Below are 15495 nucleotides of genomic sequence, written 5' to 3'. Positions count from 1 at the left end.
TATTTTCATTCATGCCCAGCAACTGAAGCACAACTAACTGTGTGGCTTCACAAGCAGTTTGGTGCAATTCCTAATTTCATTTCAGTTGCAAAGGTCCTTGGAATGAAGGGCTCCAAATGTAATTTCTACCTCTTTCTACTTCTTAAGATGTATCTTGGACGAATGTAGCATGTTCAAGCCAGAAATCCTCCTCTTCACAAAAAGGAAATCCAGGTGTGTGCGTGTGCGCGGTGGGGGGGGGGGGGGGGGGGTTAGCAGCAGCCCCAACTGTTACAGGATGTTACACTCCATTGGGAAAAATACTGGGAAGGGTTAGATTTCTTCAGATTATTCTTGAAGTTTTCCCTCATCAATGCACTGCGCTCTTCTTTATCAAAGATGCAAGAAAACCTGTGATGGCTTTTTAAAATCTCAGTCAGAAAAATTACCACTAATTGGTCAAGTCTGATTCTGCGAAAGTGATCTAAAGTTTCAGGAGGTAGTAATTGGAAGAGAAATACTTGAGTTTTCCGTTTGCACACCATTAGCGGTTAGATCATTGATGTTAAATGAGTAAATTGGCTGCAGAGTGAGTATTAATCCCTTCATCCAGGAACAGAGGCAGTGAAGCTAATTAAGTGCCTTGGCAACCACTCTGGGTTTTAAAAAACTCTTTTTTTTAAAAAAAAGAGAGGGGGGGTGCTCTCTGAACTCACTACACAAAAATCTTTGCATTCATACACTAGGCTCACATTAAGATACCAGCTGCTCCAAAATCCAGCAGTGGTGTTCCCTCTCCGGTGCTTGTGAAAAACAATTAGCCGTATTCCTCATTACTGGGTTTCTTCCGGTCCTAGCTGTCCATTTGTTGCTGCCTTCCCATTGAGCAAAACAAACTACATGCAAAAAAGTGAACACACTAATAAACATCTCCCAAAATGGTTCAGAACATTCCAAATGTCTATTCCCAGGTGAACTGTTTTAGAAAAATCAAAAAGAAAAAAAGACATGCTGTTAAATTTAACGAACCTCAAGATCTCTAGAATTCTTCCGCCTTTTGTACATTGCAAATGACAAGGCTGTTCTTCTAATATCACATTGTTGCATCAAAGCATTTTCAGCCGTCAAGAAAGATTGCGCAAAGCATTATAAAAATCCAAATCTTTCTTTCTCTCAGGATGAATGAAACACTTCCATATGAATTGCAAAAGTATTGGCACTGAACAAATAATAGATCCTTTACAGTTTTGGATGTTAAAAGCTGACTCAAAATATTGCACAGCGAATGCTGCAATCCACCCTGTGCCCATAACAGTACAAAAGCAAGAAATTCAATGTAGGGCTGTTACTGGCAACAGCACGGTAAGCTTCAATGTAGATCACCACAAAATGGGAGGCTGGAGCCCAAGAATTCATATCACAAACTGCTAACTTCAGTCACACATCAGTGCAAGGAAGGGCTGGAGAGAAACTCTCCACAGGAATAGAAAGTGACAAAAAGAACAGACACTGCCAGCACAGAGGGAGAGTAACTGTACTGATTTGATCTACCAATGTCAATATACAGCAGAAAAGTAGCACATTATCATGCTATTGCTGCTGAGCTCTGCTGTAGTAACTGCTGACATAGCAGGTAAAAGGTTCAGAGTAATGAATTAAATGTACATGACTGGAACATGATCAAAAGCCAGTTGGGATGGAACTGCTGGGTATTCTTCACAGTACAAGAAGAAATGACATGGCCACCAGTGTATCATAGAAGCCCTACAGTGTGGAAACAGGCCATTGGGCCTAACAAGTCTACACCAACCCTCTGAAGAGTATCCCACCCAGACCCATTTCCCTACCCTCCTACTCTACATTTACTCCTGACTAATGCACCTAACCTACACATCCCTGAACACTACGGGCAATTTAGCTTAGCCAATTCACCTAACATGCACAGCTTTGGACTGCAGGAGGAAACTGGAGCACCCAGAGGAAACCCACAGAGACACAGGGAGAATGTGCAAACACCACAGACAGTCATCCAAGGATGGAATCAACCCTAGGTCCCTGACGCTGTGAAGCAGCAGTACTAACCACTGAGCCACCGTGCCATTCCAAATGCAGTGTAACAATCTGCATTTATATAGGACCTTTACCACAGCAGCTGAAGAGGCTTCACAAAAAACTGTAAAATCAACACCATCTCAAAGGAGGAGATATTTGGAAAATGATTGAATTATGTTTTAAGAAACATCTGCAAGAGATGATAAGTAATCTGGAAAGAGGGTCTATGGAAGGAATTACAGAATTTTGAATCGGAAGAGTTGCAGCTTTTAATCTTCCCGACATTTAAATTTACGAAAATTTGGTTGATCAAGGTCCAGATGTCAGACAAGCAACCTGACAAAATAGGGTTGGGAGAAGTAGTGAAAAAGTGGTGTTGGTGATTTACATGCAGAAACTGGTACCCAGTCTTTGGATGACAGCCTGCAGGTGACATAAAGGAGTGGGGCAAGGATAATCCATCAGCAGGTCTGGTGTAAGGTGTCGGAAGTGGCAACAGAAGTCATTGCTTGTCACCTTGCTACAATGCTAGTGAAAATACTAAGTACACACCAGTAGCCAGTTACTTGCCATGTAAGCAAGGATATATTCAGCATGGGAAGGCCAGTGCAAGTTACAAACAACGAATGTGGAGAATTATAGGAAAAGACAATGTTCCCATCCAGATGAATGCAGCCTAGATGCACCAACCACACCACTTGCTTTAGAAAAAAACTCTTGGAAAGTTCTTCTCCGATACCCAAAGGAAAGCAAATAAGTTCCAGAAAAGACTTCCCAAACTTGTTCCCTTCTGCACTATCATTCCAAAACTTGAAAATTGTCACAATACTTCAGTGACAATGGAGAATTGAAGAGGACAGGTGTACAGTTGTTATAACTCAGGGCAGAGTACGACAGCAACCTCAGGATGTCCGAGTCAACATTTCAGTTTGTGACCCCAGTTTGGGTAGTCCTGTTCACGGAGCATAAAATAAAACCATTGCAGCGCTCCCCTGCCTTCACTATACGACGTCAGAATCTCTCAGTTCTCAGGACCTGAAGAGCCAGTTCTTTGAAGGGTTAAACAAACATCCAACTCAGTTTTTAAAAGTTATATAGGCTTTGTATTGGGTATGTGGTTAACAGGAGCAAAAAAGATCCAAAAGACATCCACCTTGCTGTCTGATTTTGGTGTCTTTAGTGACTTGAGCCCTCAAGACTGCTCAGTTCATCACAGTACATGTAGTAAATGCAACATTACATCAAGTACAGGTATGCAAATACAGAGGAGGTCCCAACTCTATACCAATCAGGAAATGGTCCTTATAGAGTTTAAAAAGAAAAGTTAAATATTTACAATCTTCTGCCGAAATATTTGTCAAGTGCTAGTTTTCAAGACAACAGTCATACCCATCTCTGAATAGCCACTGGGCACTTACTGGCGTTGCACTCCTAGGATGCCGGTAAAGGCTGAACCAGACATTAAAACATTTGATGACCTTCAATTAAAGCATTAAAACTAGCTTTACTTTAACTTAATTAAATGGGCAATTTATACCAACAACCTGACTTTTAAGAATGAGCATTTATATTGCACCTTTGGTGAACACAGAATGTCCCATTGCACTCATCAACAAATGATGCAATTTCTTACAAGCAAAATATTGCAGATGCTGGAATTCCAAAATAAAAACAGAACATGCTGGAGAAACTCAGCAGGTCTGACAGCATCTGTGAAGAGAGAAACAGAGTTAACAACCAAGTTTGAATAAATATACAAAAAGATTAAAGAACAGCTTCTTTCCCGTTATTTTCAGACTTTTGAATGGACCTCTTTAATGGTAAAGTTGATCTCTCACTGCACCTTGGCAGCTGTAACATTGTATCCTGTATCCTGCACTCTGTTCTTTTCCCCTGAAGCACTTGTATACAGGCATGATCTGCCTGTAAAACACCTAAGATAACACTTCTCACTGTATGTGACAGTAATAAATCATACCAAATTAAAGAATCAAGCTGGACTCAAAATGCTGAAAGTAATTTCTGATGTAGAGTCACTGTTGTAATGTACAAAGTAGGCAGTGAATTTGTACTTAGCCTGCTCCAAAAAAAACAGCAACACAATAACGATCAATATCAGTTTCTATCAATAAATAGGATAGGAAATCTCCCTTGCCCTTCACAACAGTGTCATGGGATCTTTTACCTTTACCTGAGAGAGCAGACGGTACCTGCTGAATGTCTTCTGCAAAAACTGGCACTTCTGACAATGCAGTATTGATTGATTTATCATCACATGTACTGAGGTACAGTAAAGACATTTGTTTACTAGCATTACAGGCTCATGGTAAGCAAGAAGGTACAGGATGAAAGATTTAGATGGAGGTATACAGGTAACATGGCACAGGGTGTGTGCCTTCATACTGCACTGGGGTGCTGAGGTAGATTGCTGTGCAGCAGTCTTGGAGTGGGCCTTACACCCACAAGCTTCCAACTCAGACAAAGTCTTTCCAACTGAACTATGGCTGACTTGGGCTGGTTCTCCCTCACAACAAGGGCAGCAAAGGAACACTATAACACTTCCCATTGACTATGGTCCTTGAACATGGAAATACTCATCAGTATGTCTCAGTGAGAAAGAACTGAACTTTTCAGACCTACCAAGAAACCAGAATATATAATTTTTGAAACATCTTCCTTCTAACATAAACCTCAAAGTCTGACATGATGTGAACACTGCCTATGGTAACTGGAGATATTTTAACAAAAACTTATTACCTCCTAGGAAAGAAGGTAATAATTCTACTCCTGCACTATTATTGAAATGTTGTGGTAAGTGCAATCACCCACCTGATGCCAGTGGCCTTGACTGAGCTGAAATATAGCTAGGATATTTAAAACCCCATTCATGATAACTTTGGAGAACTGCATCTAGGCATAGGAAAACACGAACTGCGCCGTATTCAAAGAGTCGAACATGAAAAAGATAAAGGCAAACACCTCTTACTTGAAGTGAAAAGAAAATTCCTTTCATTTACTACAACTGAACTCCACCACACCTTTAAGCCAACAAGGAATGAGTCAGCATTAGTTTGCTCACCACAACAGTAGTTGCAGTAATAAGCCACATCATACAAACTGGCTGAGCAGCTAGTTAATTCCTAGCTAATTCCAACCCACAGGTTGCCCAGCCCTATATTAAAAAGCATCTTGACTGCAAATATATGTCTCATGTTGGATTAACTATACCAACTCTTCTTTCGTCTGCTGGAAGTTGCAGGTGCAACAGTATTTCCACATTCCCCCATCCCAAAGGCTTTGTAAAAAAAATCAGAGAAACCAGATAAAAAGGAAATAACTTTATCACAGGATTTAACAGCAAGGGCCTATACTTATATAATCACATCTCTTTCATGCAGCATATAACAACTGCAAAAAGCAAAACTCCAGAAACAACAAGATATTTTCTAAACAAGCTATTCAGGATGTAGTTACACACCTCGGCAGCAGATGGGACTTGAACTTGTACCTCCTGGCTCAGAGGTGGGGCCATTATCATTGCACCACAACAGCCCTATCCCAGAAACAGCAAGATATTTTCTGACCAACCTATTTAGAGACATTGTTACACAGCTCTGGAGCCAGTGACTTGATCCAGGGAACGATTAGCCCAGCAGCAGGAATTCTACCACTGCACTACACAAGTCTATCCTGGAAACAGCAAGTTTTATTTTAAACTAATTTTATCAGTTTTCTAATCAACTCATTCAGAGATATTATTACATGCTTCTGGAGGCAGGTAGGACTTGAACCCAAGCCCCTCAGTCCTGGGGTAGGGACATGACCACGATACCAGAAAAGGGGCCCCTCCCAGAAACAGCAATAATCAACTAGTTAAACTGTTTCATATGGTGTTGTCAGAGGGTGGATTATTGGCCAGGACATTCCATGCTGTTAAGATTAACCGTAGTTTTTATATGCCAAACTCAACCACCAAGACAGGCAAACAAAGCTTGAAAAATGACACATACTGAAGACAACATCTCTGACGATGCAGTCCTTGTTTAGTACTGCATTGGAAGGTCACCCTAAATTATCTGCACAGAATGGGACATGAACTCAATCCACCAACGGTGGCTGCAGCCTAATGATCCAAACTCTGTCTTGATATGTTAGTGTTGTCATCAAGGCATTGGTATCATCCCGAAGTAGGACAAATTGTGGACTGGCTCAAATGATAATACGCTGCTCTGGAAGTCCAAAGATTGGAAATTCAAGTCCCATTCTTGAACTTCAGAACAAACTGAGCCAACTAAGAACCAACAGAGTGGAGGAATGACCTGGAATTTTTTGAATCTGGTCCTGCACAGGTTCAGCTGACCTATCCCCATAGTCTGTATTAAGGTAGAAATATTGGATGTTAACACAAGGAGACAGGATTGACAGGATAATGTGACATGTGCACATACCCCACACTCCCTGCACCCCCAGCCCCATGCATCCACATAATAATCCTGCTGGAGTGGGTTCCAAAATGTCTCAGCCTCAGCTGTAATTGAACGACTAATTATCCACTAGCAGGAAATTGTCTACTTCATAAAAGCTCCTCTACCTTGTGAACCCTCTCCACCACCAGCTACCAAAGCACCTAGTTATCACTGGACTGTATGGCTCCCATTCGGCAGATGTCCAAGGAATGTCTGTGCATCTGATCCCTTTACGCAAATGACAAAGATTTTGAAGGGAGTCAGCTCCGAGTGCACAAGATAGCTTCTTGCACATCTGTCATGTTGCGACATATCTGGTGGTGAAGCCAAGAGCTGGCAACTTCACAGCCTGTGCTCTTTTCCATCATAAAATTTATTGTCACAGAGGGTCTGGATCAACAAGAGAAGGTTTGTCTGTGTAGCTAGAGTATAAAGTGAGCTGCAGTGGGAGGGATATTAAAAGAAAAACATCACAAAGACTCAATTCAAATCAAGAGATATGCAACATACAGGAGGGAAACCACGAGCCAGAAAATCCAAAAAAAAGAGAGGGAACTGCATATAAAGGAAATGCACAAATCAAAAGAAAAGGCGCAGCAGACGAACACTTTGGGAGTAACCTTTTATAAAAATAATGAATGATTTTGTCATACCAGCATGCTCTCAACATTTCAGAGTCGATGATATGTATTTTAAAAATCCAAACAAGGGCAGAATTCTGATTTTGAGAGAGATGCAACAGCACAAGATATCGACCAAGGCCATGTCTGAAAGCTTCGTCAACATTTCCACTTCAATTTTGCTATGTCAACATCACAATACATTTTCAGGTTCAGCCCACTAGGAGATTCTGTGGAGTTGTTTTGTTCATAGAGTCAGAGAGAGGTACAGCACAGAAACAGACACTTCAGTCAAACCCATCCAGGCCGACCAGATATCCCAGCCCAATCAAGTCCCACCTGCCAACACCAGGCCCATATCCCTCCAAACCCTTCCTATTCATATACCCATCGAGATGCCTTTTAAATGTTGCAATTGTACTAGCCTCCCACTTCCTCTGGCAGCTCAATCCATACATGTACCACCCTCTGCATGAAAAGGTTGCCCCTTAGGTCTCTTTTATATCTTTCCCATCTCACTCTAAACCTATGCCGTCCAATTCTGGACTCCCCCACCCCAGGGAAAAGACCTTTTTTATTTATCCTACCCATGCACCATATGATTTTATAAATCTCTATAAAGGTCACCCCTCTGCCTCCGAAGCTCCAGGGAAAACAGCCCCAGCCTGTTCAGCCTCTCCCTATAGCTCAAATCCTCCAATCCTGGCAACATCCTTGTAAATCTTTTCTGAACCCTTTCACTTTTCACAACATCTTTCCGATAGGAAGGAGACTGACCGGAAATGCACGCAAGATTCCAAAAGTAGACTAACCAACATCCTGTACAGCTGCAACATGACCCCCAGCTCCTATACTCAATACTTTGACCAATAAAGGAAAACACACCAAAAGTCTTCTTCCCTACCCTATCTACCTGTGACTCTACTCTCAAGGAACTATGAACCTGTACTCCAAGGTCTCCTTGTTCAGCAACACTCCCTAGGACCTTACCATTAAGGTGTATGAGTCCTGCTAAGATTTGCTTTCCCAAAATGCTGCACCTTGTACTTATCTAAATTAAACTCCATCTGCCACTTCTCAGCCTATTTGGTCCATCTGATCAAGATCCCGTTGTAATCTTCTTGATTGTCCACTCTACTTCCAACTTTGGTGTCATCTGCAAACTTACTAACTATGCCTCTTATGCTCACACCCAAATCATTTATATAAATGATGAAAAGTAATGGATCCAGTACTGATTCTTGTGGCACTCCACTGGTCACAGACCTCCAGTCTGAAAAACAACCCTCCACTATCACCCTTGGTCTTCTACCTTTGAGCCAGTTCTGTATCCAAATGGCTAGTTCTCCCTGTGTTCCATGAGATCTAACAACCTTGCTAGCCAATCTCCTATGGGGAACTTTGTTGAATGTCTTACCGAAGTCCATATAGATCACGTCTACCACTCTGCCCTCATCAATCCTCTTTGTTACTTCTTCAAAATACTCAATCAAGTTTGTGAGACATGATTTCCCACACACAAAGTCATGTTAACTATCCCTAACCAGTCCTTGTGTTTCTAAATGCATGTTCATCCTGTCCCTCAGGATTCCCTCCAACAATGTGTCCACTACCAACATCAGGCTCACTGGTCAATCATTCCCTGGCTTGTTCTTAGCATGTTTCTTATCCCCAACTCATATCATCTTATATAGACATTCCTTAAAGGAATTCTTCAGCCAACCATGGAAAATACAGTGCGTAATTTGCACATAAACACTGAAACTAACACAGCAGAGGAAAAACAGGAGAGGAAACCACACTCGATCCAATACACGTTATGTCATACTCTTAATGCATCCTATAACAGACCTGTAACAAATAGTATTTCACCTTACTTTTAAACAGTTTGAAAATCCCCCAAAGATACATGACAACTTTATGAACATACATACAAAAACCTTCATCAATTGCAGTTGTAGACCATTCACCCCCTCTAGCCTGCTATGAAAATAAGGTAATGACTGAACTTAATTGCAGCCCAACAAAATAATTTTGCCTAGTTGCCTCGATACCACCAAGAGAGTCAGTAGTTAAAGAATATATCTTTGCATTAAAAGTATTCACTGACCCCATCTCCACCACACACTGGAGAAGGAAGTGCCAAATATTCATGACTGGCAGAGAAAACATTTCTTGTCTTAGTCTTAAATGAGACAGCCCTCACTTTTCAATGTGCCCTTGGTTGTACTAAATTGGAGCAAGTTGTACTTGTCCATTTGAACTGTGGAAAAAGCTCTGGTGAAAAGCTAATGAAAAACCCAGTACAGCAACTGGGTGAAAATGGAACAGCAGTGGTTACATTGGCCCTTATGGATGGAAATACTGCAACACAAACATTTAAGTGGAAATAAACTTCAGAAATGAAATGCAGATCACTATTTTTCCACAATTTCATCTTTGTTTTCATTTCTCTGGTTATGTAGAGTTTCAAACTTGTCACTTGCAACATTTTTAATTGCTCAGATTTTATGCCAAATGACAAAATACATTTCATAAAAATAAATTATAAAAGCATTTAAAAATAGCAAGATTTGATAGAAGTATTAAAAGAACAATATATTGCCAATATCTGTATCTCTAATAGCTATCATTGTATTTATACACAAACACAGGCCTGAGAACCTCCAATGAACAGTTAATACGCAGATAATATGATATCATCTCCATGGACACCTGTCATCAATGTTAACTTACTTATAATTCTATGTAGGGATACCATCTGCATCCTGTGATTAGCTTCCCAATGTATAAATCACTCCCAAGCATCAGTGTTTCACACATAAATAAAACTGGCTATGGTCTCACTAGAATAATGAGCTTTCTTAGTCATTATTTTGCCTCCGTCCCTCAAAAGAAAACATTCTACTTTAAAGATCCATTCTGAGCTTAGCAAGCTAAGAGAGGCAGTACAGTGTGCAGGCATCAGAGGGAGTGGATTATTGACAGGCTTTCATTGTGAGGCGAGGCCAGATGACAGGAGAGTATGGGGAAAAAAGGACTATGTGGGATGTTACTATTGGAAATCCATTTCAGGCATTCATTGTCAACATTGAAGCTCCCCCACCCCACCAACCCTAGTCAGGTACGATACCAAAGAGTTGCAGATTAAAGGTTAATACAGAGGGCTTTGATGTGCCCTTGCAGCGTCATACTTGTTCACAGAATGTGGATGTCGCTGGCTAGACCAGTATTTATTTCTTCATGCCTAATATCCAGAGGGCAGCAAAAGTCAACCAGATTGCTGTAGGTTTAGAGTCACATGTAGGCCAGACCAAGTGAAGATGGCAGATGTTGTTTTCCCCCTCAAGAACATCAGTGACCCAGATAGATCTCCACAACAATTACCGTTAGGCTAGCTTTTTATGGAATTTAAATTTCACCAGCTACCATGATGGGATTCAACCCATTTCATAGAATATTAGGCTGAGGTTCTGGAGAACTGGCACAGTGGCATTATCACCACCTACATCTTATGACACATACCTGGGCCAGAAATTCAGGGTTCAGATATGTATCATAGCATGTCTGAGCAGGTTGATTAAAAATAGTTAAAGGCTATTCTGCTTTCTTCGATCAGTCCTAATATCAGAAGTCACATGACACCAGGTTATAGTCCAACGAGATTTACTTGAAATCATAAGCTTTCACCTGATGAAGGAACAACACTCTGAAAGCTTGTGATTTCAAGTAAACCTGTTGGACTATAACCTTGTGTTGAGAGACTTCTGACCTTGTCCACCCCAGTCCAACACCAGCCCTAACATCTCAAGAGCCTTTTTGACATTTTCTCTTTCCCCAAAACAGAGAACATCCTGCTCCTCAATATAATTTCCAACTTAGTGCTGAATTAGAGGCAGTTTTTTTATTATTGCACAGACTCAGTTCACACAGCATTATCCACAGGATATAATTAACTTTTGTGATTTTTCTTTAAAATTATGCTTTGAAGGGTGCAGATCAAACAACACAGATATGCACAACATCCACCTTATCACGTTGCACCCAACAACATAGTCAGCCTCTAAGAAAAAGAGTCAAGTTATAAATGATGTTCTTAGCAGGGCACGTTACCCTAAAACAATCATGTGAGATTCACAAAACATGATGAAAGTTAGAGAACAATGCTTCACTTTGAAGTAAATTTGGCATGAAGCCTCAAATTTAAGATTATCAACATTCTATTTAAATCCTTCTTTGACCCAGTCCTGTTTATCTCTAACACTTTCAAGCTTTGAAATCTCCTCCCTGCACCTTCCACTGATTCTACACCCTTTCCCCCACCATCCCCCTCCTGCCCTCTGCCTCCAGAATTTGGTAAATCATGGTCCCTCTTGCCAACCCACAATTCTTGAGTCTCACCCTGTTGCAAGTCCTTGCTCATCTCTACTGCCTTCTCCTCCTTTAAGTATCTCCTCAAAACCCAAGTCTGACCAAGCATTTGGTCTTTCCTGTGTGATCTTTCCCTCTTTGACTCGTTCCTTTCACCCTCTCATGCTTCTGCAATGTAAGGCATCATGGAAATATGTTACAGCCAGTTATGGTTACATTTTTGGCACATTAAATCAGAACACAACATGACACAAGAGCAATCATCTTCCTCCCTTCAAAAGATTCAAATATTCCTTTCCCTTTTAAAAAAAATCTTTGTAGGTTGTGGGGACCTGGTCATAACTGCTTGGCTAATACATTCCTGTGGAAAGAGAAGGAGAACTATTTACATCAACACAAGAGGGCCTCTGACCATACACATCTGCACTCCTCTTTTGTCTGAATTCAAGTCAACTTTCTTCTCAGTCTTTGCAAATACATCCCAGTGACCCCCTCCATGAAACAAGTTCCTCAAGCTTATTTAAACCAATCAATACCTAGAAACTGAATGTGACACACACACACAAACTAGATCAGAAGTGATTCAATCTGAAAGTCAACCTGAATAAGATAATCAAAAGTTTTCCAGCTGTTGCCCCATCCCAAACAAAAGAAGTGTTTTGTTGGGTAGAGAGGGGAAAAGAGACAAGGCAGAAGGTAATTACAGCCACTACTGAGAGGCTCAAGTTAGATTGCTGACTGTGCCTCAAAGTCATTCACACCACATCTGGGCCTTAGCATGGATGCTCAAAGCTCAATCTTTTCCCTCAAGGCAGTTGATTTTTTTTTGCTTTTAAAACAGTAGATCTCCAGCCTTGATTTACAAAAGATCCTGAATGGTTTTTATTTTTCATGACAAAAAAAAAAATAACTAGTGCATGACTAAAACACAGCAGCTTGGAATGATACTGCAGTTTGATGAGAACAAAATGAGTCAGACCTCCTTGAGAAATGGAGGGATGAGTCTCACACCATTCCAAAACCAACTCCTGAAGAAAACTGTTGATGAATGACCAAACCCGTCTTCACAGCTACAGAACTACACCAGCTTCGTAAGCATGTACCCAACATCCCTGGCTTTCCTTGTTAAATATATCCACACACACAAAAGCTGATCAGGGAGAATCCTATGGTTATTTTAATACACGGAATTCCATTTTGACCTTCATTCCTCCAACCTCCTAAAGAAAAAAGGAATACAAAGACGTATCTATATCTGCACACACAAAAGAGCTCCCTTTAATCCATTAACGTGTTCAAATAAATCAAGTTGTTCATAGACGGGATTTCAATGTTTTTAATACCTAACAGCTTCGGTCACTAGCCACAAAAGTTATTGAAAGAGTCATTTTTATGTCCGCTTGTTTTTTTTTTGATAAAATAATCCGCAGTTTTGTCAACAGTACAGTCGTTTAGCCAACTTCAAAAAGAGGGACTGGTTAAAATTAAACCAGTTGTAAACCGGTAGCCTGAGTCATTGCTTCGAACATGGAACTAATTGACCGGGAGTGATTTAAATACCGAATGTTGGGCTCTTTCTAAGATCTAACCTCTATGCCTGCAAGCCCTCAAGCAGATGAAATTTTATGTCAACCAGCTTAACTACGACGTTAACATCTCTATATATAAACACAAAAAGGTGAGTAACGCTCTGACAGATCCGGTACAGAATGCCCACAAACAGGATCAGAAATCGGCATCTCGTCAGTGCTCTAGTTTAGTGTACAAATCCAACAGAGAGAAAAAAATTATAAATATATACCTGATGCTAGCGTGACCCAGAGAAACTCGCCCGCAATAGAGCAAAAATGTATATTTTACTAAGATTGCATATAAATACACAACTACCACAGACTTAACACTCCTCAAATAAAATGTTTTTGAAATCTACTGGAGACAGTTGCAGTTAAAAGACCGCGATGTTACTTTCTCGTTCAAAACATTTTTTCTTTTAACAAACATTGCGTTGAAATTAACTTTTCCTTAAAAGGACGCTTGCAAGACAAGTGAAAATAAACTTTGGGGGGGAAAAGTTAAAAGTAACTACTGAAATAGAGTTTACTAATTTTGTAAACTAATTTTGTAAACTGCGAAAGAATTGGGGGGGGGGGAATAAACCTTTAATAAAATAAAACACTGATTGAGATTTTGAAGGCGAGGGAACTGCAAGTCTGAATTCCTGTTACAATGTATCCCTCAATCCCACAACAAACACACACACAATCTCTCTGCAGGTAACAATGCGGTTGCAAAACTAGAACAAAGCCCACAGCAGCAACGAGGGATATTAGGTTACATGATGGCAAAGGCACTCACTTTACGCATTGATTTGCCTCACTCGAAAATCAAAAACCTTGTGAAACAAAGTTGTTTATGAAGTCTTACCTTAACCAGGCCTCGTTTATTTAATGAGAACAGCTTTTGTTTAACTCTGCTCCCTCAGTCCCTCCGTCATGTTCTCCCCCCCCCCCTCTCAAGGATGTCACCAACTTTTGCAATGTTATCAAAAATGCTGCTCTTTTCTTTCTTTCCCCCCTTGGACCTATATTTTTATTGAGTTGATCTCGGTTTAGGGGTAAGTCTGCCAAGATTTGGGGGATGAGGGGGGAGTGGGGGTGGTGGGGGGTCTATGGCCTGACTTATCCCAGCTCCTGCCCTCTCTCTACCCCCACTTGTTGCTCCGGAGACTCGACACTTTCCCCCTAAATTTGGAGTGAAGCCATTGAGCCTGCGCGCTCCCTTGACCGCCCATCCTCAACCCCATTGGATGGGCCCAGACCAAGATTCCCCCCATTCATTCGTTCGCTTGCATGTCAATCACAATGTGTGGCCCGGCTATAGGCTGAACTGCCAGAAGGCCTTGTTAAATTTTGTGGATCCCAGATTCTTATCCACATTTTCCACAAACTGGAAGGCAGATTTTATAAATCTAAATACCATTAGTTAATAAAAGTAGCATATATATAGATTTATTATGTGTAATGTAATTAGATGAGAAACATGGCCATACAAATGTTAACTGGAGATTTCACTTTTGATTTAACATGATTCTGCATTAATTTGACTTATGTAAAAATACAACTGCATCAAACTTGGAAATTATGTGGAGGTGCCAGGTGTTGGACTAGGGTGGACGAAGGTTAAAAATCACCCAACACCAGTTTATATTCCAACAGGTTTATTTGGAAGTACAATCTTTCTGAGTGCTGTTCCTTCATCAGGTAGCTGATGGAGTCGGATTCTGTGCCCCTCATTCCTGATGAAGGGCTTTTGCCCGAAATGTCGAATTTCCTGCTCCTCGGCTGCTGCCTGATCTGCAGTGCTTTTCCAGCACCACTCTAATCTTGACTCCGCAAAGTAGGAATCTGTGTCCTATGATTCTACTCCACTAGCAACCAGTGAAGGAGCATAAGTCCAAAGGCTTGTATTTCCAAATAAACCTGTTGGACTATAAACTGGCATGGTGTGATTTTAAACTTGGAAAAATATAAAACATGCATCTTTCCCTCTTTTCCACCACTCCTACCACTCTATCTAGCTTTTGACGAGCCATTCTTTTTGCCAACAAAACATTGAGAAGACTCACCCAATGCCTTCAGCTCAGCCACTATATCTATTGCCTTCACATTAATCCTGTTCCCCTGCTTCCTGCCTGCCTCAGGCTAAACCCAAGTTGTTGCAACATCAGTGCTCTGTTTGGCCTGAATTGAACTTCCAAATTCATTTTCTCTGTTTCACAAAGTCGGCTGGCTTCCATCATCACAACACCACCGGCCTTTTCTCTTGCATTTGGCGCATTTGCTGCTAAAATCTATATGTACACTCTTCACCAGGTTTAACGATGGCTAGCCTCCCAGCCTTCATCTTCTATAAACTTCAGCTCATCCTAAGTTCTGAATACAGCTTCCTTCTTGCATAAAGTCCTTGTCATCTGTCTTAACTTTAACTTTTCCCAAGTCTAGTGATGC

At 40.9% G+C, this 15495-nt stretch overlaps 1 protein-coding gene across 6 annotated transcripts in view; it reads right to left on the bottom strand.

Moving 5' to 3' along the window:
* The window catches only part of akap13 (A-kinase anchoring protein 13), a 406551-nt gene extending 392329 nt beyond the window's left edge, over window positions 1–14222 (bottom strand). For all 6 annotated transcript variants that reach the window (XM_072565220.1, XM_072565221.1, XM_072565224.1 and 3 more), the window contains exon 1: window positions 13913–14222. The gene's annotated coding sequence lies outside the window, so the exon portion shown is untranslated. The remainder of the gene's footprint in view (window positions 1–13912) is intronic.
* Window positions 14223–15495: the final 1273 nt, after the last annotated feature.

The sequence above is a fragment of the Chiloscyllium punctatum genome, chromosome 48, assembly GCF_047496795.1.
Source record: "Chiloscyllium punctatum isolate Juve2018m chromosome 48, sChiPun1.3, whole genome shotgun sequence".
Lineage (NCBI taxonomy): Eukaryota > Metazoa > Chordata > Chondrichthyes > Orectolobiformes > Hemiscylliidae > Chiloscyllium > Chiloscyllium punctatum.
This window is presented reverse-complemented; position numbering and strand designations above follow the sequence as displayed.